At 43.6% G+C, this 22,894-nt stretch overlaps 1 long non-coding RNA gene across 1 annotated transcript in view; it reads right to left on the reverse strand.

Annotated features, from left to right (window-relative positions):
• The window catches only part of LOC138852838 (uncharacterized), a 108,831-nt gene extending 91,019 nt beyond the window's left edge, over window positions 1-17,812 (reverse strand). The window contains exon 1 of the long non-coding RNA XR_011392119.1: window positions 17,433-17,812. This is a non-coding gene — a long non-coding RNA (uncharacterized lncRNA). The remainder of the gene's footprint in view (window positions 1-17,432) is intronic.
• Window positions 17,813-22,894: the final 5,082 nt, after the last annotated feature.

A 22,894-nucleotide genomic window follows, 5' to 3' on the forward strand; every position in this document is an offset into this window, starting at 1 on the left:
AGAGTGTGTCAGGGAAGGACAGAGCTCGCCTCCTGGCTGTGAGAGCTCATCATACAAGGGACTTTCTGTTGGCTGTTCCCAACTCCAGCCTTGGTACACGGCTCGACTCACAGACCATCCGCATTAGTGTTGCCCTTCGACTTGCCGCCCCTATTCTCGCCGAACACAGGTGTATTTGTGGCAGTGAAGCAGCAGACCGATTCGGGTACCATGATCTTGTGTGCCGTAAATCCGAGGGAAAGATTGCAAGACATGAGGAGGTTAATAACATTATCAAGAGGAGCCTCACAACAGCTGGATTGCCAGCAGTAAGAGAGCCACCCCAACTATGCAGATTTGATGGGGACCAAAAGCACCCAGATGGTATCACCTTTCAAGCCTGGACAGACGGCAAGCAGGTGGTGTGCGACTACATATGTGCATCTGCCTTGGTTGATACTTATATCCAGTACACAGGGAGGAAGGAAGGGCAGCCGCAGCTTCAGGGAGTCCCAAAAGTCTGGAAAATATGGAGAACTTGCCCATCATTATATGTTTGTTTCTATAGGCTCAGAGACCCTTGGTTCATGGGGAAAGAGTGCATCTAAGTTCCTTAAAGAGCTGAGAAAAAGACTCATCAGGGTAATTAGGGATCCCAGGGCAGCTAGTTTTCTGTTCCAGCGACTTAGCGCTGCTGTTCCGAGGGGTAATGCCTGCTGTATATTGGACACGCGCCCCAGCTCTGAAGAGCTGGATGAGATTTTCGCATTATAATCAGTAAAACACGTAACGATATGTACTAGGCATGTATCTCTTACACCTCATGAACTGTCAATATATATATATATATAATATATATATATATATATATATATATATATATATATACAAACAATCGCAGACGGGCGATCTTAACTATGCAGGACAAGCCACGGAGGGGGGGTGGAAATATTTAGCTCAAGTACTTTCACACTCAACCCATATGACCTGTTATAAACGATTAGAAAAAATCTTGGGGCTGGCTTTTTATATCTTATAATTTCCAACTTGACATCTCAGAAACCCTCCTACCCCATATGGGTAGTGGGGGGATGATGGTAGGGTGGGGCTGGCACCGACCACTAACCCAGTCTAAGGGTAACTGTGGCCAGTGACACCTACGCTACTCTGAGACCTCTCTCTCTCTGCTTTGGTTGCTCCCTTGCAACATTGCACAGCTCCTGATGATGCACCGAGAGGTGTGAAAGTACTTGAGCTAAAGATTTCCCCCCCCCCGTGGCTTATCCTGCATACACACACACACACAAGATATATATAGATATATATATATATATATATATATATATATATATATATATATATATATATATATTATATAATGTAATATATATATATATACACACACATATATATATAATGTAATTATATATATATATATATATATATATATATATATATATATATATATATATATATATAATGTAATATATATATATATATATACACACACATATATATATATAATGTAATGTGTGTATATATATATATATATATATATATAATATATGTCGTGCCGAATAGGCAGAACTTGCGATCTTGGCTTAAATAGCAACGCTCATCTTGCCATATAGGACAAGTGAAAATTTGTGTATGCAATAATTTCGCAAAAATCATTCTGAACCTAACGAAAAAAATATATTTAATTGTGTTTGTTTAGCATTAAATTATTGTAAACGTATTTAAAATATATTTAGTAGGACAAGGCTAAAATAAATTGTTCTTGTTATAATAAGGTTAGGTAAGTTTTCTAAGATTCTTCTGGAGTTTATCTGGAGAGAGTTCCGGGGGGCAACGCCCCCGCGGCCCGGTCTGTGACCAGGCCTCCTTAGGTCAGTGTCCCAGGATGCGACCCACACCAGTCGACTAACACCCAGGTACCCATTTTACTGATGGGGAACATAGACAACAGGTGGAAAGAAACACGTCCAATGTTTCTACTCTGGCTGGGAATCGAACCCAGACCCTCACCGTGTGAAGCGAGAGCGTTAACCACCAGGCCACCAGAGAATATTTTAGAAAGGACTTAATTTTACATGAGTTCTTGCTAATTGACCAGTTTTACCTATTCGGCACGACATATATATTTATAATGATTTTACGTTAAGAAAAAATAGGTTTCGTCACTGCATGTACCACACTCAGTATCTTAGCATAATACAATACTATTGATTGTTAGGTAATAGATATGTCATGTGATTCTTCAACCTTAAATTGCCAAAATATTGGTCATAAGATTTGTAAAAAAAATAATCCGTGATAGAAACTAAACGAGCTCTGTGTCATGATCAGTTCATCAAAGTTAGTTTAAAATAACCAATTTGGTTGCCTGAATTGGATTAAAAGTTAAAAATTTGTTGGCTAGTGATCTCCCTTACCTAACCCACATTTAACACCACTGCAGCCTCTACTAACCACTCATTCACATTTACCACCACTATTCACCACCACCACCATGACATACGCAACATCTGGTTATCTTTATTAACGAAGCTTTAAACCAATATGGATTTAACACTTAGTTATAATTATAATGAAGATTGAGACACTTATGCAGCATATGGGAATCTTTATTCAGGAAACGTTTCGCCACACAGTGGCTTCATCAGTCCAATACAAAGAGGAAGGCGTAAGGAGAGGAGGAGAATGAGGTAATCAGTCCCTCAACCTGGAGTCGATGTGTTCAGTCCATCAATATTGTAGAATGTACAGCATAGGGCCGTAGACGTGGCTTATATACATTCTACAAGATTGATGGACTGAACACATCGACTCCATGTTGAGGGAATGATTACCTCATTCTCCACCTCTCCTTACGCCTTCCTCTTTGTATTGGACTGATGAAGCCACTGTGTGGCGAAACGTTTCCTGAATAAAGATTCCCATATGCTGCATAAGTGTTTCAATCTTCAACATGTCGGTTTTTCAAACCATTCATCATAATTATAATAATAATAATTCATTCGTATACAGAAGCGGCTTTTATACCGAAGTCAGTGGAAGAAGTGGAGAGGTAATTAAGGTGTTCAGTCCCTTAGACCTGATGAAGTGGTTACTCCCTTAGCCCTGATAGATTTTTAGACCCTTACTCAAGATAAATGTCTAGTTTCTTACTCTAGATAGAAGTTCACTTCTTTTCCATTTATAGCCTTAATAGAGGGTTGGTGTTTAGTCCCTTATTCTTGATAGAAGTTCAATTCCTTAACCTTGATCGATCTGAGACAGAGTCATGCAGATGGAGAGTTAAATACTGGAGCCATTGGTATTGTATGCTATTGATGTCATGATACTTGTCTGACAACACCCGAAGGTTGGTACACTGGACGTCTTCTACAACTTTATTGCCAACCACTGGTTAAACTTATGGCATGGTGCACTTCCATTAGCAGGTCCCGCCCATCTGTGCTGTTGTCTTCCTCCAGTATATAAATTTCCATCTTCATGCCTTTGCATTAGATAGATCAAACACTTGTTTCAAAATAAAGGGACTAAATAATTTCTTTCAGGGCTAAAGGACTAAAGACCTTTAAATTACTTCTCTGCTTCTTCCACTATCTCCAGTAAATTAGTCGCCTCTGAATTAGGATGAAAAATCCTGATGCGCTGGTGAAACGTTTCATCAGTACAGTTACCCAGTGTTGTACATGTGTCTCATCAACATGTTGGTATTGTATACCAATCAGTGTAATGTTACGGTGGTATGTACCTCCCTTACCAACCCGTCCACCAGCCCGCCCACTCGCCCACCCCCACCCGTCGTGCCTTCCTCCCTACGCCGCCCACACCATGCTACACATTCACTGCTGTATCTGCCTATTATGGGAGGCCAGTAAACTTTGCCAGGCAGGCTACTAGGCGGAAGTCCCCCAGCAGTTGCACCCCATGGGGAGGGACGGAGAAAGTGTCACCCAACGCGGAAAAAAAAAGTATCAGCTGAAAGTGAGAGTAAAAAAAAGCGTCAAACATCATTAGATGGGAAGAAAAGGTGTCATGAATGGGAGCAGCAAGGAAAAGGTGTGACTGAACGGAGGGTAGAGAAGAAAAATGTCACCTAAAGAAAGAGATGTTGAGTCATCTAAAGAAGGAAGGAGATAACAGGTGTCGCCGAACGGAGAATAGGTAAGGTGTCATCCAGCATAGGAAAGAAACGAAAAGGAATCACCCAACTGAGAAACGAGGAAAAAAATAAAAACTCAACTTATAACGTAAAGAAAAAGAGTTGCCGGATAAACAGTAAGAAACTATTCTCCCCCCTTATCCCCCCCTGTTTCTCAAAAGCCCCCTTCTTCCCCTACCCCCCTCTTCTCCCAGATCTTAAATTGGCCTATCAGGGGGGGGGGGAAATTTGGGTGTTGAGATCACATCTAGTGAGCTGCGTTTCAAGGCTATTCAACAGATTTACAGTTATTAGACGGAGGCGGTTCCCGCACAGCGTATGTCAACACCCAGGGACTTTATGGCAAGGATCCGGGACTTACGGCAACGCTCTGGTAGTTACGACAATGTTCTAAAACCTACTGGGCAACTTGCATGGGACTTGTGGCCATGTCCTTTGACTTATGTCGGCGTTTCGGGACATGTATCAACGTCTCTAGATGCTTGGCAACATTTCCTAACTTGCAACATTGTATCGGAACATATGGCAACGTATTTGAACTTACGATAGCGTGTTTGGACTTGTGGCAACGCATTAGAGCTCGTAGCAGTGTATCTGGACTCGTGATATTGCAGACCCACAGAAGCGTCTTAAATCCGGATGTAACACACACACACACACACACACACACACACACACACACACACACACAGAGAGAGAGAGAGAGAGAGAGAGAGAGAGAGAGAGAGAGAGAGAGAGAGAGAGAGAGAGAGAGAGAGAGAGAGAGAGAGAGACAGACAGACAGACAGACAGACAGACAGACAGACAGACAGACAGACAGACAGATCTTTCTCATGTTATGTCAAACTAGCTGTGTGTTCTACAATGACGGACCCCTTTTCTTCTTTCTTCTCCACCATGCCTTTATTTTTTCTTTCTCTTCCGCCCACCTTCCCTTTTATTACCCCCAACCCTTCCCAGGATCGACACGTGTGTCGAATGCCGAAAATTTAATTCGACCTCAGAGCCTTACCCTTACTTGGTGGTGTGTTGGGGGGGGGGAGAGAAAAGAGGGATGTTAGTGGGTAGACACATCAGGGAAAAAGGGGAAGGTAAGAACGGGAGAAAGGGGTGGGTGAGACGAATTAGGATGGGAAGTGAAGAAGGGACGGGAAGGAAGGCAAAAGAAGGCAGGGTGAGAAGGAAGAAAGGAAATGACGGAATAGAAAGCTACTCCTATCTCAGCCCAGCAGGTGGTATTGTGCCTAATACAAGACCACAGACCTACACCCCTGCAGCTGCCTCAGTACCCTACCTTTCTCAAGGGCAGGTACCTTACATGCCTTACACACCCACCACCTTAAGCTGACCACATCATCATTAGGAGCCAGTCTATCAGCATCCTGTCGGCCAACATTAGAGGTTTCATTACTAATGTTGGAGAGCTCTAACATAGTTTTGTAAATACTCGACGTCCCGACGTGATAGCCGTTGTTGAAACATTTTTGGACAATAGGACTCCAGAAAATTTTGCAAGAATTGCTGGCTACACCTCATGGATGAGAAGAGACAGGCAATGGCGAGGAGGAGGTGTTGCTGTGTGCTTCTCTAAAATTGTTCATGCCCAGCACATTGAATTTGCCATCCCTACACATCTTGAAATGATGTTCTTCAAGCTCTGCATAAACACTGGTATCTCTGTACTAGCATGTGCAATGTAGAGACCTCAGTGGCAACATGCAGACCCCATCAACTTCCTAATGGAAAATATGGACTCCCTTCTGCTACAACGCAACTGTCAACATATCATAATTGTTGGTGACCTCAACCAGCACCTTATACAGAGGGACTTTGATGACCTTCTTGCAGTGTTTGACATGAGAAACTTTATTGATTTCCCTACTCACATCTCTGGCTCCTCCCTTGACCCAGTAGTGAGTGATCTGGCAGAAGGTATAGTCACTTGTCAACCCCTCGGCTACGTTGGATCATCTGACCACAAGGCTGTTTTTACAACACTTAAGATCCCAACAGAACGAGGTGAGGCGTCCACACGCACAACCTGGCTATGGGAAAGAGGTAACTGGCCAGCCCTTTGCTCTGAGCTCGCCACCACCGATTGGAATGCTCTTCTCCAAGGGGATGTTGACAACCAAGTGAAAGCCTTCACAGGACACATCCTTAATCTACAACAAGAAAACATTCCTCACCGGCAATATGTGACGAAGCCTACAGATCAGCCTTGGTTTGACTTTCGTTGTAGAGAGGCTGCTACTGCTAAGTACAAAGCATGGCGAAGGTATAAGAGACATCCTACCACCTATAACAGGAATTTGCACAGGCAAGCCTGTAGGCATATGGGTGACGTTCAAAAGTGGGCCATTGCTAAATGGAAGGTGGACACAAAAAGAAAGCTAGCATCAGGCAGGGTAGGCTCCAAAACCTGGTGGTCCTTGACCAAGGACAGACAAGGTTATCTGCCTGATGAGCTCATTCCACCTCTAAATCGACAGGATGGGACCACCTCTACTAGTAGTCAAGAGAAGGCGGACCTCCTTGCTGAACACTTTGCTACCAAAATGCAAATTCCTGATCCAGCAAGGGACCCTCCTTGGCTAGCAGCAAGAACTGTGTCAAAACTGTCAGTGGTGACAATAAAGCAGGAGGAGGTGCATTTCCTTCTTAAATCGCTTGACCAAGAAAAGGCTGTGGGCCCAGACAAGTTGAGCCCAAGATTGCTGAGATGATGTTCAGACCAGATAGCAGCACCTCTAACTCGCATCTTTCAGCACTGCCTAGTACAGTGTAAATAGCCCTCTCTGTGGAAAGAGGCAAATGTAGTCCCTGTTCACAAAAAGAAGAGCAGAGCAGAAATCAGCAACTACAGACCAGTGTCACTCCTGTCAATCGCTGGTAAGATCCTCGAGACAATAATCTCAAGACAAATGACAGAGTTTTTTGACTACCACTCACTAATTCGTGATCGTCAATATGGCTTCAGGAAAGGTTACTCTGCTGCTGATCTGTTGTTAAACCTCTCCACTAAGTGGCACCAGTCACTGGATGAATCCAAAGTCAGCTGTGTGGTAGCACTGGACATTTCTGGTACTTTCGACCGGGTGTGGCACCAGGGCCTCTTAGCAAAACTTCAAGCACTGGGAATTGCAGGCTCTACGCTATGTCTCCTCAGTGATTACCTCCATGGTAGATCTCTAAGTGTAGTTCTCAATGGAATGGAATCAGCAAGACATCCTATTGGGGCAAGTGTTCCACAAGGAAGCGTACTGGGACCATTGTTATGGAATGTCTACTTCAATGACCTTCATCTCATCCCAGAATCCCAAGCATATGCAGACGACTGTACACTGACATTCACTTATCCAAGAGAAGAAATGCCAGCTGCTCTAAGCTACATCAATCACCAGTTAAGAGCTATATCAGCTTGGGGAAATAGGTGGCAAGTAGCATTTGCACCTGAGAAAACGCAAATGATGATGGTCTCTAGGCACCATGATGGTAATGCTGGTGCAGTAGTAAGGATGAATGGAAGGGTGTTGGCACCTGAAGAAGTTGATATCCTTGGGATGAAATTTGACTCCAAACTGACCATGAAGAACCATGTTGTAAATCTTGCAAACAAAGCAGCCAGGAAGCTTACAGCACTTCGCCGTATCTCGCATCTGCTTGACAGTAGGGGTTGCAAGATTCTGTACGAGACAAGTACGCTCACACCTTGAGTATGCTCCACTTTCTTGGTTTGCCTGCCCCCCCCCCCCCTCTCATCTGCGACTGCTTGACAGAGTAGCGAACAGAGCAAGACGTCTCGTCTCTCGCCTGGACCCATCCTGGATAGATCTGTCATTTCAGCAGAGCCTTCAACATCGGAGGGATGTGGGCGGGTTTACTGTTATGTACAAGACCAATATTATCAAGGTACCACACTTGGCTCCACTCCGAGGACAGCGTGAAACAAGCTTTTATGCCACAAGACGGGCAGAAAGCAGCAACTTCACTCTGGCTGTACCCTTCTCCAGAACATCACTCCATCTGAGATCATATATACCCAGGATGACTCGAGTATGGAACACATTCGTACAGCATAATGATGTCAACGAGATAAAGTCAGTTGATCATATGAAAATGCTGTCCCACAGATGGCTCCAACTTCATCCTGTTCCCTACTTGTATGTCTCATAACAATAAAAATGCTTTCAAATGAGCTGATGTAGGTAACAGCTCTTAGCTTGCCAATAAAGTTAGGAATCCTTACCCTGTAAATAGCTTGTCAATAAAGCTAGGGATCCTTAACCTTGTCAAACCCTGTGTAAAAAAAAAGAGGCGAGGAGAGGATAGTGAGCTGTTGGGAAAATGCGGAGGCACCAACACCACTATCATCACCAACAACGACACCAACAATACCGCCATCACTAACACAAAACTACCATCGCCAACATGAATACCAACACCACCAACATCAAAACCACCAACACAAATACGAAGATCACTAACATCAATACCAACACAAACACTAACGTCACAACATAAAAGCCAACAAAATCACACCACCACAAACACCAACACATTACCTGCAACAACCTCAGCACCATCACCAACACAAACACACTACCTACAACGTCAACACCACCGCTAACACAAACACCAACACTACTAGCAACGACATCAGCACCACCAATAACACAAACATCACCACCAACACAAGCACCAGCAACACCACCACCATCAACACAAACACCAACACTAGAATATTAAAGCAGAAAAACCAAATTACAGGTAACTACTTCTTTCTACTCCTTCACAATCACTTAACAATTTCTGACACGTGATGCTGGATGATCAAGGTGTACCACGTGACCTCAAAAAGAATATTATAATAGAGTAGCACTGCAACAGTGCTACCCTGCCCATACCAGGCAGATCTAACTCACACTTATCCCCTCACCCACTCAAATACCTGTCTAATCAATGACACTACTTGGGAGCTTGTTCCACTCTACAACTCTACTGCCTAACTAGCGCTTTCCTATACCATTCCTAAATCTAAATTTCTCCAACGTAAACGTTGTGAATGTGTAACTTGAAACTAGATCATTCCACTAATAATTTACCCGTTTAGCGTATCTACCTTAGTGGACTACTATGCAAGCGCCACTCAGCACTGCCCAAGGGAAACAGACTTCTCGTCACCACTTAGTAATCCACTTAAAGCCACCTGAATACTTACGCCCTATTACACGCTTCGTATAATCAATAATGATTAATCTTAACAGTCAGGGATTACAAAGTAAGGGATAGCATATAGCAGTCTAGTAAATCTTGCAATTACTTTGAGTATAGAATTATAAATTCCAAAATGATCTTTTACATGCTAATTCGGAAACGCGATTAAGGTGAAGGTAATTATACTAATACCAGAGGAATTATGAGTTGGGGGAATTAAAGGGAGTATGTCTACTGCACTGAGTGAATACTCATAACGTTAACACCACCAACAAAAAGAGCCATCTCTGGACCAGTGTGATGAATCTTGTGGACCAGTGTGATGATGAATCTTGAGAACCAGTGTCATGAATCTTCACGCAAGCACACAGCTCCTGACTCCAAGATGTCTTGGCTCCACCCCTCTAGCCAAGTCCAGTGAACGAAGGTGTAACAGAGGTCTTCTCACCAGCTTTCTAGTCAGGTCCCAAGACTGAAGCTCTAAGGTCCTCTCACACCAGTCCATCCTGACAGTCTCTCTAGGAATCTCTGCTCGAGTTTCCATGCCTCTTCGTACATCCCCTTCCACATCCTATTTGGAAAGTCACCACGACGAGAATTTAAGTCAAATGTTCGGCCTAGTGGCTGGAATACCATGACGCTGGACAGGACTTGAGGATTTTCACCCCCTGAGGCTCTAACTTTTCTTTCTACACGAACCGACTTTTTTTGTTGAGAATGATTGATTACCCAGTTCTTCATAACACTAACAACACCTCCAAGATGCAGTCAGCATCACTAACGCCACAACAATAACAATAAAAACAATATAATCATGACCACCATGAATACCATCACAACCAACACGAAAAACACCATCACCACCACCATCAATAACACCAACTCGAGCAATACCAACATGAACACCACCACCAACAACGCCAACACTATCAACGCCAACACAAAACGTCAACACCACCACAAACACCACCATATCAACATCACCAACACCAACAATGGGAGACAGCAACATAGGTCAGATCACATATAAAAAGTTAATAATACAGCTATAATTCGTATTCTCTAATCCTGTCCATTCACTTTTCTCTATCCTTTCACCTTCCGTTCCTGTTCACTCCCCCCTCGCCATGCACTTCTTTTATGTCCCCTTTCTTCCTTTCCTTTTTCACTCTTCCCCCTATTCCCTCTTTGCCCTCCTATCTACTCTTCCCTCTATCCATTCTTTTTCCTTTCAAATCTAATGTTTATCTTATTCCATCACTTTCCTCCTCTATCTACTTTTCCGTTGCTTGATCTTATTTCTTCCCTTCTCTACCCAATCTCTCCTTTACCTATTTATACATTCTCTATTAAGTCTCTCCCTTATCCCCCTCCCCCCGTATTCCTTTTTTCCATCATATATTCCTTGTCTCTGCTATCCTCTCCGTTTTCTTTCCTATCTCTCTTCGCTCCCCCCTCTCTACACTCCCATATGCCCTCTCTCCCCTTCCTCCTCTCTACCCTCCCTCCCTTTCGTCCCTTCCAGTACCCTACTACCCTCCATTCCCCCCTCCTCCACTCCTCCAAAATATGGGTTGCTACTCCTCAAGGAGTGACTTATAGTGGGGTCTGGATGAGCATGTTTCCCCGGCCAATATGTTCGATAATCACCAATTATGAGGTAACTGGCTACTTTATGACTCAGACGAGGGGATGTTCCTGAGGATGAGGGGAAGGCGCTATCTTCTTACCCCTCCTCCAATCCATTCTTCCGTCCCTCCCTCCCTACTTCTAGTCCCTCAACTCAGTGGTCTCTGTTCTCAGGCCTGGTATCTTTCGTCTCAAACTTTATGTTTTAGGTTTCAAGTCTCTCGCATCTTTTAAGTATGGAAACTTAGAATATATTAGTAATAAAACAAGTGCCAAACATCACTACCATAATTCACTCCCCATAAAAAACATCACTTGTGCTTGTTCCCATTGTGTAATTATATAGAATAGGATACCACCACATTGCATATGTATTTAATTTTGTTTAATATTATCGATGCTACCACCAGCATCAATACCAGGAGCAGCACCATCAGTACCTCAGCACCAATACCTTAGCACCATCAATACCTTAGCACCATCAATACCTTAGCACCATCAATACCTTAGCACCATCAATACCTTAGCACCACCATCAATACCTTAGCACCACCATCAATACCTTAGCACCAATACCTTAGCACCATCAATACCTTAGCACCACCATCAATACCTTAGCACCACCATCAGTACCTCAGCACCATCAGTGCCTTGCCACCATCATCAGTACCTTAGCACCATCATCAGTACCTTAGCACCATCATCAGTACCTTAGCACCATCATCAGTACCTTAGCACCATCATCAGTAACTTAGCACCATCATCAGTAACTTAGCACCATCATCAGTAACTTAGCACCACCAGTAACTTAGCACCACCAGTAAATTAGCACCACCAGTAAATTAGCACCACCAGTAAATTAGCACCACCAGTAAATTAGCACCACCAGTAAATTAGCACCACCAGTAAATTAGCACCACCAGTAAATTAGCACCACCAGTAAATTAGCACCACCAGTAAATTTGCACCACCAGTAAATTTGCACCACCAGTAAATTAGCACCACCAGTAAATTAGCACCACCAGTAAATTAGCACCACCAGTAAATTAGCACCACCAGTAAATTAGCACCACCAGTAAATTAGCACCACCAGTAAATTAGCACCACCAGTAAATTAGCACCACCAGTAAATTAGCACCACCAGTAAATTAGCACCACCAGTAAATTAGCACCACCAGTAAATTAGCACCACCAGTAAATTAGCACCACCAGTAAATTAGCACCACCGGTATTATAGCACCACCGGTATTATAGCACCACCGGTATTATAGCACCACCGGTATTATAGCACCATTAACATTATCAGCACCTTATCACCATCGGAACCTTACATAATTAACAACACAGCACCATCAGCACTTTTCCTACATTATTTCCTTAGATCCACTCACCTTTTACACTGTTCAACCAGAATCCATTCACAGTGCCTGGCACTAACGCACTCAGAAGCTCCAATACAAAAGCAACAAGAGAAGGAGCAGTGTCATATCTAAATGCAGATGCAATTACAAACATAAATGTTAAACTAAAAAACAGAGTACTTGGGAAGCAAGTAGACATAATGGCTCTCACAGAAACAAATAAAAAAATCTTGATCATGATGGTCATTTTAATAATCCTAGAGGAATCGCCACGTACCACTACCTATATTCATTCCTTATCACTAGCCACCAACACTTCCATCATCTCCATCACCAGCTACATATCGTCCCGTCAACCATCTCCATCTATATACCACATCTATCACTTCTAACAACATAACCTATCTACTACAATGACCCACCACTACTACCATCACACTCCCCTTCTCTCCGCCACCAGCCATCTCTCTTCCAACAACAACCACCAACAACAACCACCAACAACAACCACCAACAACAACAACCATCAACAACTACCACCATCACCAGCAGTATTCCTATCTAGTACATTTTCAGCGTAAGAATCCCATTAGCAATACCTGTCAAGGGGGAGCGGCTGCTACCTCAATAGCCTACACCTCTCCCACGACACTCGGGAGCAAACAACAATACTTATGCACAAATAAATAAACTGAGAATTCCACAAAACAATATATATACAGCCCAGAATACGACGTATACCTTATTTTTTTCCTTCCCAAAACCCAAAATAAAATCGGTGGAGAGATCTACATAACCTGTCATTTTGATGGCGTGAAATAAGGCATGTATATTTATCCCGGAGAAAAATATAAACATCTAAATCCTTCTGCACTATACGAGAGTCCAGAGGGGAAACAGACATCCCCCTCACTCTCCTTCTCTCTCTTTCCTCCTTACCCCTCTCACCTCCACCCCTCCAACGGCACCCCCCAATCAAGCGGAATAGAATCAAGAAGGGACGATAAACATGGAAAGGCAAGACGGCCGCCACGGTCCCGATATTTCCGGCACCAATCCAATTTGAAGCTGATGGCAATAGGAAGGCAGTAATGACCCAACACCGCTACAAACATTGACCCTATGGAACGAATGCACGGACGCATGAACGGCTGGAGGAAGAGGATGAGGGCGGGTGAGGGAAGAGAGGGAGAAAGTGGGAAAGGGTGAGACATAAGATTTGGCTGAGGGAATGGCCGGTGGATGAGGCAGAGGGAGAGGGTAAGGGAGAGAAGGAGAGAGAGAGAGAAGGTAAGACAGGGAGTGACAGAGGAGAGGGAGAAGGTAAGATAAGGAATGACAGAAGGAGAGGGTGAGGTAGAGACAGAGGAAGATGAAGAGACAGAAATAGGTGAGAGGGAAGAAATGTAGAAAGAGGAAGATAGAGGGAGAGAAAAAACAGAGATGGGTAAAGAGAGAGAAGAAACTAGAATAGATAAGATAGATGAAATAAAGGAAGAGAAGAAACAAGAAAGAGAAACAAAGATAAAAAGGATGAGGAGCAGGAACACATAAGAACTGTCATAAACAACAGATCTACCTTGAAGCTGCGTACTAAGAATTAACTAATCAAACTACGACTAATTATATCCGTAAAGTTGAGATCAAAACTGTGTTGTTTTTGCAGGTGCAACTTCATTGGATACTGTAGCCCAGTGGTTCATTATGTAATGAAAAATATTTCCAATATTCGTGTTGCTCCACTTGCCTTGGGGTTTCATGCCATTCTTTTTGTACGTGTGTAGCTGAATGATTTGAACTCCGTACAGGGGGAACTGGCAAACTCATTAACTGAGGAATGAGCAGAAGTAACAGCTACAGAAACAGGGGCAGCAGCATGAACAATAACTTAAGAAACAGTAATAGCACCAGTAACAGCATCCTCAAAAGGAATATCAGCAGCATCAAAAGAAGCATTAGCAGCATCTACAACAGCAAAAGTACTGAGAGGCACAAAAGCATGAGGGGCACAAAATCTGCAATAACCGCAGTACTCTTGGAGCAACAGGATAAAACCAGCAAAAACAGTAGTACCAAAAGCAACAGTAGTAACAGACGCAGCAGCAGCAAAAGAAACTACATTAACAGTTACAGATCCAGCAAACAGATGCAGCAGCTGATAAATCAGCAACAGCACCAATAGAGCCAGCAGCGTCATAAGCAGCAAGAGGAACATCTACATAAGCAGCAGGAAAAGCAACAACAGCAACAGCTGCACCAACAGCAACAGCTCTAGTATCAATAGCAATAGCAGCTACAGCTATATGGACATCGCCCAAAGCAACTACAACAGCAACAATGGCCACAAAAAGCAGCACCATAAACAGCTCTAAAAGCAACAACCGCAATAACAAAAGCATTATCAACAACAGTAATAGAAACAGCAGAAATAATCGAAGCAATAGCACCATTAGCGGCAATAGCAGCAGAAACATCTACAGAGCTAGCATTAAGAGGAAGAACAGTAGCAACAGAAACGGTAGTAGCAGCAACAGAAGCAACAACAGCAGCAATAACAGAAGGAGAAACAGCAGCACCGCCAAAAGCAGCAACAGCACAAGCCAATACAACTAGAAGAACACAGTTCCTATCTCGCCTACCCATTTCATTCAACTATTTCTCGTTCATTCCCCCACCCCTCCCCTCTCCTCCTCCCCGTTTTCTCCACCCCTTCCCTCCCCGCGTCTTTTCCCCTCCTGCTCCTGCTCCTGCTCCTGCTGCTCCTACTCTTCCTCCTCTCTCCACCGTGAAAGGCTTGAAGAAAAAAGACGTAAAATTATAGGAGCCGTGGATTGTTATATGACTGGCCGTATAATTCCCAGGAGAGGACTTGAATTGAATCACGCCCACCCACATTATTCTTCACGCCAGCCTCTACTGGGATGATACCCTCCCCCCATCCTGCTGGGATGATGCCTACCTGCTGGAGCGATGCCCTGCTGCTAAGGTGATAACATGTACTGGAATGATAGAAGCTGCTTGGATGAAAGTCCTCCTTGGATGATGGAATCTACTGGGATGATAGACTAAGTAACAGTAGAATGACGCGAATATAAATGATAAAAACAGAAGTACTAAAACGTAGGTGTAGGTGTACCATGTGCCTTCTATCCACTTCCATTTCTCCTGTAAATTCCATGTCAGTTTTCCAGACTTACTTCCCCACCCCCTTCATCACCCCCTTCATCATGCCTACAGTGGCCGGAGGGAGAAAAGAGATGGGGAGAGGCTTCTGTTTTACTATCCTCGCATCAAACGTCGAGATAATACATGACAGAGTGAAGTTGTTCTTCTCATTGCTAGTTCTCCTCCCAATGGATGACACACATTCAAGCCATGACGTGTATGAAGACAGTATGCAGGATATGCTTTGATACAACGTTTCGCTCAAGGGAGAACTAAAAAAAATACAAACTCATTCGCAAGCTTCGTACAGACCTATAGGCGTGTTTGGTCTTAGTACCCCATTACCCATAACCCATTTACAAATGTTCACGACCCAACTCCAGCATTATATGACTCCTTTCTTGGCCTATTTGACCTAAATTCTGGGACTATACGGCTCATTTCTTGGCCTATCTGACCTACTTGCATTCCTATAAGCCCCACTTGCTGTGCTATATGACCACGGAGAGCGTTATTTAAGTGTTACGGACATTTAAAGATGGGTGATGGCTGCGGGCAGGTGTTGCTGCGCCTCTGGTCGATATAAAACTAGCCAGCCTCTTCACTCACCCGCTATAATTTTTAGTGGTTTTATTAATTAAAGACGCACTCCCTGGCGTCTAGCTCCCTTGACTGACTACACACGGAGGTGTGAGAGGGAGACGGAGGGATGGGAAGGGGGGAGAAGATAAAAAAAAAAAGTGGAGAAGGGAGAAAAAGTTAAAAAATAAGAATGGGGAGAGTAAGAAGCTTGGGAGAGTATATATAACTGAAAGAGAAATTTGAGAGAGTTGATCGCGATGGCTTTATTACAGTCAGAGAGGGTACGTGTTTGCTTGCAGCGTCTCCACCTATACACTGGCGTGTATAGGTGGGTGAGAGAGAGAGAGAGAGAGAGAGAGAGAGAGAGAGAGAAACACTCTGGCCTATACAACTCCTGCGGTGGTATGCGCGACGCTGCCAATCTAGATATGCTAATACGATGCAAATGAATAAAGTGTAATAGCAAATGTGTCGTCCCAGCTCTCTTCACAACACCTCTGAGCTACCACCTACAGCACTGCTACCTGCAACACTTTCATTTCCAACCTTCAACACTGTCATTTACAACACTACCTGCAACACTGCCACCTACAATACTGCCACTACAACACTATCACCTTCAAAACAACACTACTACCTTAAGCATTTCTACCTATAACACTCAAGTTTACAACACCATAATCAACATACAAAAGATTAAACAGTACAGCATCTACTATTAACACCACTGTAAAAGAAAACGGGAGCGGGGGCGGGGGGACGCGGCGGCAGCGAGGAGGGGTTGAGGGGGGGGGATGCAATGAACGGGTACACCAACAATATCCAAGAACTACAACAAGAGATACACAACCAACAAGGACAACAATAACTAATATAACAGCAGTGATGAAAGAACAAAAGTCCGTAATGCCTTAACGAGACAGATAACAATGACTATCTTAGCAAAGTCAACAACAGCATCGGAGGAGCTAGAGAGAGAGAGAGAGAGAGAGAGAGAGAGAGAGAGAGAGAGAGAGAGAGAGAAAGCTGAGAATAATTCCTCTCCCCTAACTTTGATAACAGAATTGGGGGCGTGTCAGAAGCTCCTCATTTTTCACTTATACTCAGATGAAGTTGGTGCTGCAACATGACTCACGTCTGGCCTAGCTGCCCCTCCTTACTCATTCTTCCTTACTCATCATTCCTTACGCATATCTTTCCCACCCCTTACCCATCCCTCTTCACCCATCCCTTCTTTCCCATCCTGGTCTACGAACTGTCTACTGAAGAGATCTATGTTGCCTATCGACAGAATTTTCTCCCTACACAAAGGACTGCACACTAACCTTCGCTTATAAAATTAAGACATTCACTGCCTCCAGTCACATTACTGACGATGTTTCGCTCAGGACTGGGCGAAAGGCGGATTTTGTATTGCGCGTCTTGATAGCCACATTTCGGCTGGTTGTCCCGGTGGTCAGCGATCACACCACCAGACTGACTGAGTGACTGACTGGTCAGTGAACACCCTCGCCCCTTCTCCCCACCCCGACGATCATCGGACATGCAGGGAAGGGGAGTGGGGAGGTGATTTTAGCTAGCCTCCACTACTACTACTACCTGCTATGAATGACCTATGCGGGTTTAGGGCTTCACAAAAGACTAAGGAAAAGGATCATCACCATCTTGAGGCGCTGACCCAAGCCACGATATACTTATTTCCGACAAAACTAGCAATTTCTCAAGCACTGGTTTCAACGAAACCGAGCCGAACCATTATTTTTATAATATATATTGTTTTTATTATATTATTATATTATTATTATATTATTATTACATTATTATTATATTATTTATATTATAATAATTACATGCATGTGCTAAGCGCTAAACCCTTAGAGGTCATAGGGCTCCTGAGAGAATTTAAAGCACTCTGGTTTCAGATAACTCGTAGAAAAAAAAGGTCATACTTGGGATTTGTCTCCTCGACAGAGAGGTGAATATTATGAAAGTCACTCTCTAACGGTTTCAGATAACCTCGTCAACTTAAAAAAAAAAGTGGTAAAACTTAACTACTTGTAATAGATTTCTGATTTGTCTAATTTTCGCTCGACAGAAATTTATTCTGAGGTGAAACACGAGCAGCCTTTAATGAGGGGTATTCCTATATAGCAAAAAAATATGCCTGATGAGCCAAGTCAGATGGTATCTTCTCAGATAACGTGTGTGTGTGTGTGTGTGTGTGTGTGGAGAACTTGTCATTATATGTTTGTTCCCATAGGCTCAGAGACCCTTGGCTCATGGGGAAAGAGTGCATCTAATTTCCTTAAGGAGTTGGGAAAAAGACTCATCAGGGTAACTAGGGATCCCAGGGCAGCTAGTTTTCTGTTCCAGCGGCTCAGTGCGGCTGTTCAAAGGGGTAATGCATGCTGCATTTTGGGCACACGCCCCAGCTCTGAGGAGCTGGATGAGATTTTCGCCTTATAATCGGTGATACACACGTAACAACATGTACCGTATATGCCACCTTTATATCAACAATGTATCTCTTAAATCTTCTGTGCCATATTATGTAATATAATATATATATATATATATATATATATATATATATATATATATATATATATATAAACACTGATCTCTGGCTGAAGGAGACTCGAACCTACGAACCTTGGAACAAGGTAGGCAGTGCTATACCATTCTCACCACACTGAACCAATACCTTGGCGTCCAGCTTGCGCTAGACGTTGATCCAAGGCAGCCAGCTTTCAGGGAGAAGGCTTACAGCTTTTCATCTCATCCCTTACATGCATCAGCCTTACTAGAGATTTTAACAATGCAAGTAATTCGCAAGAGCAGGCGAAATATACACAAACACTGATCTCTGGCTGAAGGAGACTCCAGTGTGGTGAGAATGGTATAGCACTGCGTACCTTGTTCCAAGGTTCGTAGGTTCGAGTCTCCTTCAGCCAGAGATCAGTGTTTATATATATATATATATATATATGTGTGTGTGTGTGTGTGTGTGTGTGTATCCCTTTCTCCCCCCCCCCAAAAAAATAGGTATCAATAATGGTTGTCTTCTAAACGGCTCTGATCTTACACAGCAGGAGTATCGAACCCACAGAAAAGTTCAGATTAATTTTGGAATGTGTAGCAGAAAATTTGCCAAGTTAATAAGATTGTTTATGAGATTTTCTGCTATAACATGAGAATGCCTCTTCTGGTAGCCTTCAAACTTACAACGATGACGCATCTTTACCAAGAAGAAGACAATGGATTATTTAGCTGCTAACAGACTTTTTTTATTGTTGAAGAAATTTGGATATACATTTCTGTGCGATAACTCTTGAAAATGTTTCTTCTAAATGGTACAAACTTACACCGTTGGTGTATCTAACAGTTATATTAACACATAGAAAAGTTCAGATTAATTCAGGGATGTGGCCACGTTAATCAGATTGTTTATGGAAGTGAGGACTATTAGTTTCTGTACCATAACCTGGCCATGCTTCTCTAGCTCGGATTGAGCTGTATAGATCTTGTGGCTTAGCACTTCTTTTTGATTATAATAATAATTCTAGCTCGGATTCAAACTTTCAGCGCTGGAGTGTTCTGCTGGAAGCAAGAGCGCTGTTGCGCTCCATACATTCCAATTTACGATTTTTTTTTTGTTAAGCAAACTGGGATAATAGTTTCCATGTGATAACTTCTTATCGCCTAGTCTCATCAACTCCACATTTTTGACTCGGGTGCAGCCTACTCACGAACAAATTTGTTTTAGGCTGTTATTTTTATTAACACATCGGCCGGTTTCCATCGAGGAAGAGTGACCAGAAAAAGAAGAAACATTTTCATCATCATTCACCCCATCACTGTCTTGCCAGAGGCGTGTTGACACTACAGATCAAAACTGCAAATATCCCCTCCCCTCCTTCAGAGAGCAGGCACTGTACTTCTCACCTCCAGGACTCAAGTCCGGTTAATCGGTTTCCCTTCATCACTTCATAAATGTTAGGCTGTGTTGGTACCAATTTGCAAATTTTATTGGAGAGAGAGAGAGAGAGAGAGAGAGAGAGAGAGAGAGAGAGAGAGAGAGAGAGAGAGAGAGAGAGAGAGAGAGAGAGAGAGAGAGAGAGAGAGAGAGAGAGAGAGAGAGAGAGAGAGAGAGAGAGAGAGAGAGAGAGAGAGAGAGAGAGAGAGAGAGAGCAGGTGAGAAAGATACGAGTAGGAGAGGAAAAGAAACTGTCGATGGAATAAGGAGAATATAAGGAGGAGAGAAGAGAGGGAGGGAAAGCAGATTGACGATGAACTGGAATAGCTAAAGGGTGAAGGAATGGTGGGGGAGGAAAGGGAAAGAGGAAGATGAGAGAGAGAGAGAGAGAGAGAGAGAGAGAGAGAGAGAGAGAGCGAGAGAGAGACTAACGGAGGAATGAAGACCTTGATCGGAGAGAAGCAAGGTTGATATTGAGGGAAGGGAGGAGAAAGTAAAAGGGGGTGGGAAGGCTGATATTTACCCTCACTTGAGGGGAAGAGAAAGGGTGGAGGTGGAGGCCGGATTTGACGAGGGGAGAGGAAAGAATATTTGTTCTTGGTGTTTCTAAGAGGGGAAAAGAGGAAGCTGAGGAGTCTTCTGTTTTATTATTCTCAGCTGATAGGACGGATGTGAGAGGAGAACCTGGAGGAGGAGGAGAAGAAACAGGAGGAGGAGGAGGAGAAAAAAGAAGAGGAGGAGGAGGAAGAAGAGGAGGAGGAGGAGAAGAAACAGGAGGAGGAGGAGAAGAAACAGGAGGAGGAGGAGGAAGAAACAGGAGGAGGAGGAGAAGAAACAGGAGGAGAAGAAACAGGAGGAAGGAGAAGAAACAGGAGGAAAGGAGAATTGGATAAGGCAGAGGAAAAGGAGAATGCAGCAATAGAAAGGTGACAGATGAGGGGAAAAGAGTGTAAAGGGAACGAAAAAAAAAAATGAGATAGGGGAATACATCTACATAGAAGAGAAAGTGGTGAAAATGAGAAGAGGAAAAGGCTAGAAGGAACAGAAGGGAAAAAAACACAATGAAAGAAGTACAGAAAGTAAAGGATGGAGAGAGGAAAAAAGAAGAGGAAGCAATGGTTGATGAACAGAGGACAAGAAGGAAGAAAGACGAAAGGACTGAAGAAACAATAGAGAAGAGCTGTTTAAGAGAGAGAAGGTGGAAGTGATGAATGGAAGAATGGAAGGGGAAGAAAGATATAGAGGGGAAGGGAGGGAAAAGGGAGAGAGTTGGTAGAGTGGCCAGGAGGAAAGGACGTGGAGTGGCTGGGTTTTTCTTGTCTCGTGAGTAAAGTCGTAATGAAGAAAGAGAGAGAGAGAGAGAGAGAGAGAGAGAGAGAGAGAGAGAGAGAGAGAGAGAGAGAGAGAGAGAGAGAGAGCAGGTGAGAAAGATACGAGTAGGAGAGGAAAAGAAACTGTCGATGGAATAAGGAGAATATAAGGAGGAGAGAAGAGAGGGAGGGAAAGCAGATTGACGATGAACTGGAATAGCTAAAGGGTGAAGGAATGGTGGGGGAGGGGAAAGGGGAAAGAGGAATGAGAGAGAGAGAGAGAGAGAGAGAGAGAGAGAGAGAGAGAGAGAGAGAGAGACTAACGGAGGAATGAAGACCTTGATCGGAGAGAAGCAAGGTTGATATTGAGGGAAGGGAGGGAGTGAAAGTAAAAGGGGGTGGGAAGGCTGATATTTACCCTCACTTGAGGGGAAGAGAAAGGGTGGAGGCCCGAGTTTGACGAGGGGAGAGGAAAGAATATTTGTTCTTGGTGTTTCTAAGAGGGGAAAAGAGGGAAGCTGAGGAGTCTTCTGTTTTATTATTCTCAGCTGATAGGACGGATGTGAGAGGAGAACCTGGAGGAGGAGGAGAAGAAACAGGAGGAGGAGGAGGAGAAGAAACAAGAGGAGGAGGAGAAGAAACAGGAGGAGGAGGAGAAGAAACAGGAGGAGGAGGAGAAGAAACAGGAGGAGGAGGAGAAGAAACAGGAGGAGGAGGAGAAGAAACAGGAGGAGAAGAAACAGGAGGAAGAGAAGAAACAGGAGGAAAGGAGAATTGGATAAGGCAGAGGAAAAGGAGAATGCAGCAATAGAAAGGTGACAGATGAGGGGAAAAGAGTGTAAAGGGCGAAAAATGAGATAGGGGAATACATCTACATAGAAGAGAAAGTGGTGAAAATGAGAAGAGGAAACCGGGAAATAAAGAGAACGAGGGAAGTAAGAAATATAGGCAGAAAAGGGGCAAAAGGAAAGGAGAAAAGAATAGGGGGGAAATGGTGAAGAAAGGGAAGGTGAGGAAAAGATGATTAACAAAGGCTAGAAGGAACAGAAGGGAAAAAAACACAATGAAAGAAGTACAGAAAGTAAAGGATGGAGAGAGGAAAAAAGAAGAGGAAGCAATGGTTGATGAACAGAGGACAAGAAGGAAGAAAGACGAAAGGACTGAAGAAACAATAGAGAAGAGCTGTTTAAGAGAGAGAAGGTGGAAGTGATGAATGGAAGAATGGAAGGGGAAGAAAGATATAGAGGGGAAGGGAGGGAAAAGGGAGATAGTTGGTAGAGTGGCCAGGATGAAAGGAAGTGGAGTGGCTGGGTTTTTCTTGTCTCGTGAGTAAAGTCGTAATGAAGAAAGAGAGAGAGAGAAAGAGAGAGAGAGAGAGAGAGAGAGAGAGAGAGAGAGAGAGAGAGAGAGAGAGAGTATGAGTTTGTGTGTGTGTGTGTGTATGCGTAGGTGTATGCGTAGATGTGTGTGTGTACTCACCTAGTTGTGGTTGCAAGGGTCG

The sequence above is a fragment of the Cherax quadricarinatus genome, chromosome 17, assembly GCF_038502225.1.
Source record: "Cherax quadricarinatus isolate ZL_2023a chromosome 17, ASM3850222v1, whole genome shotgun sequence".
NCBI lineage: Eukaryota > Metazoa > Arthropoda > Malacostraca > Decapoda > Parastacidae > Cherax > Cherax quadricarinatus.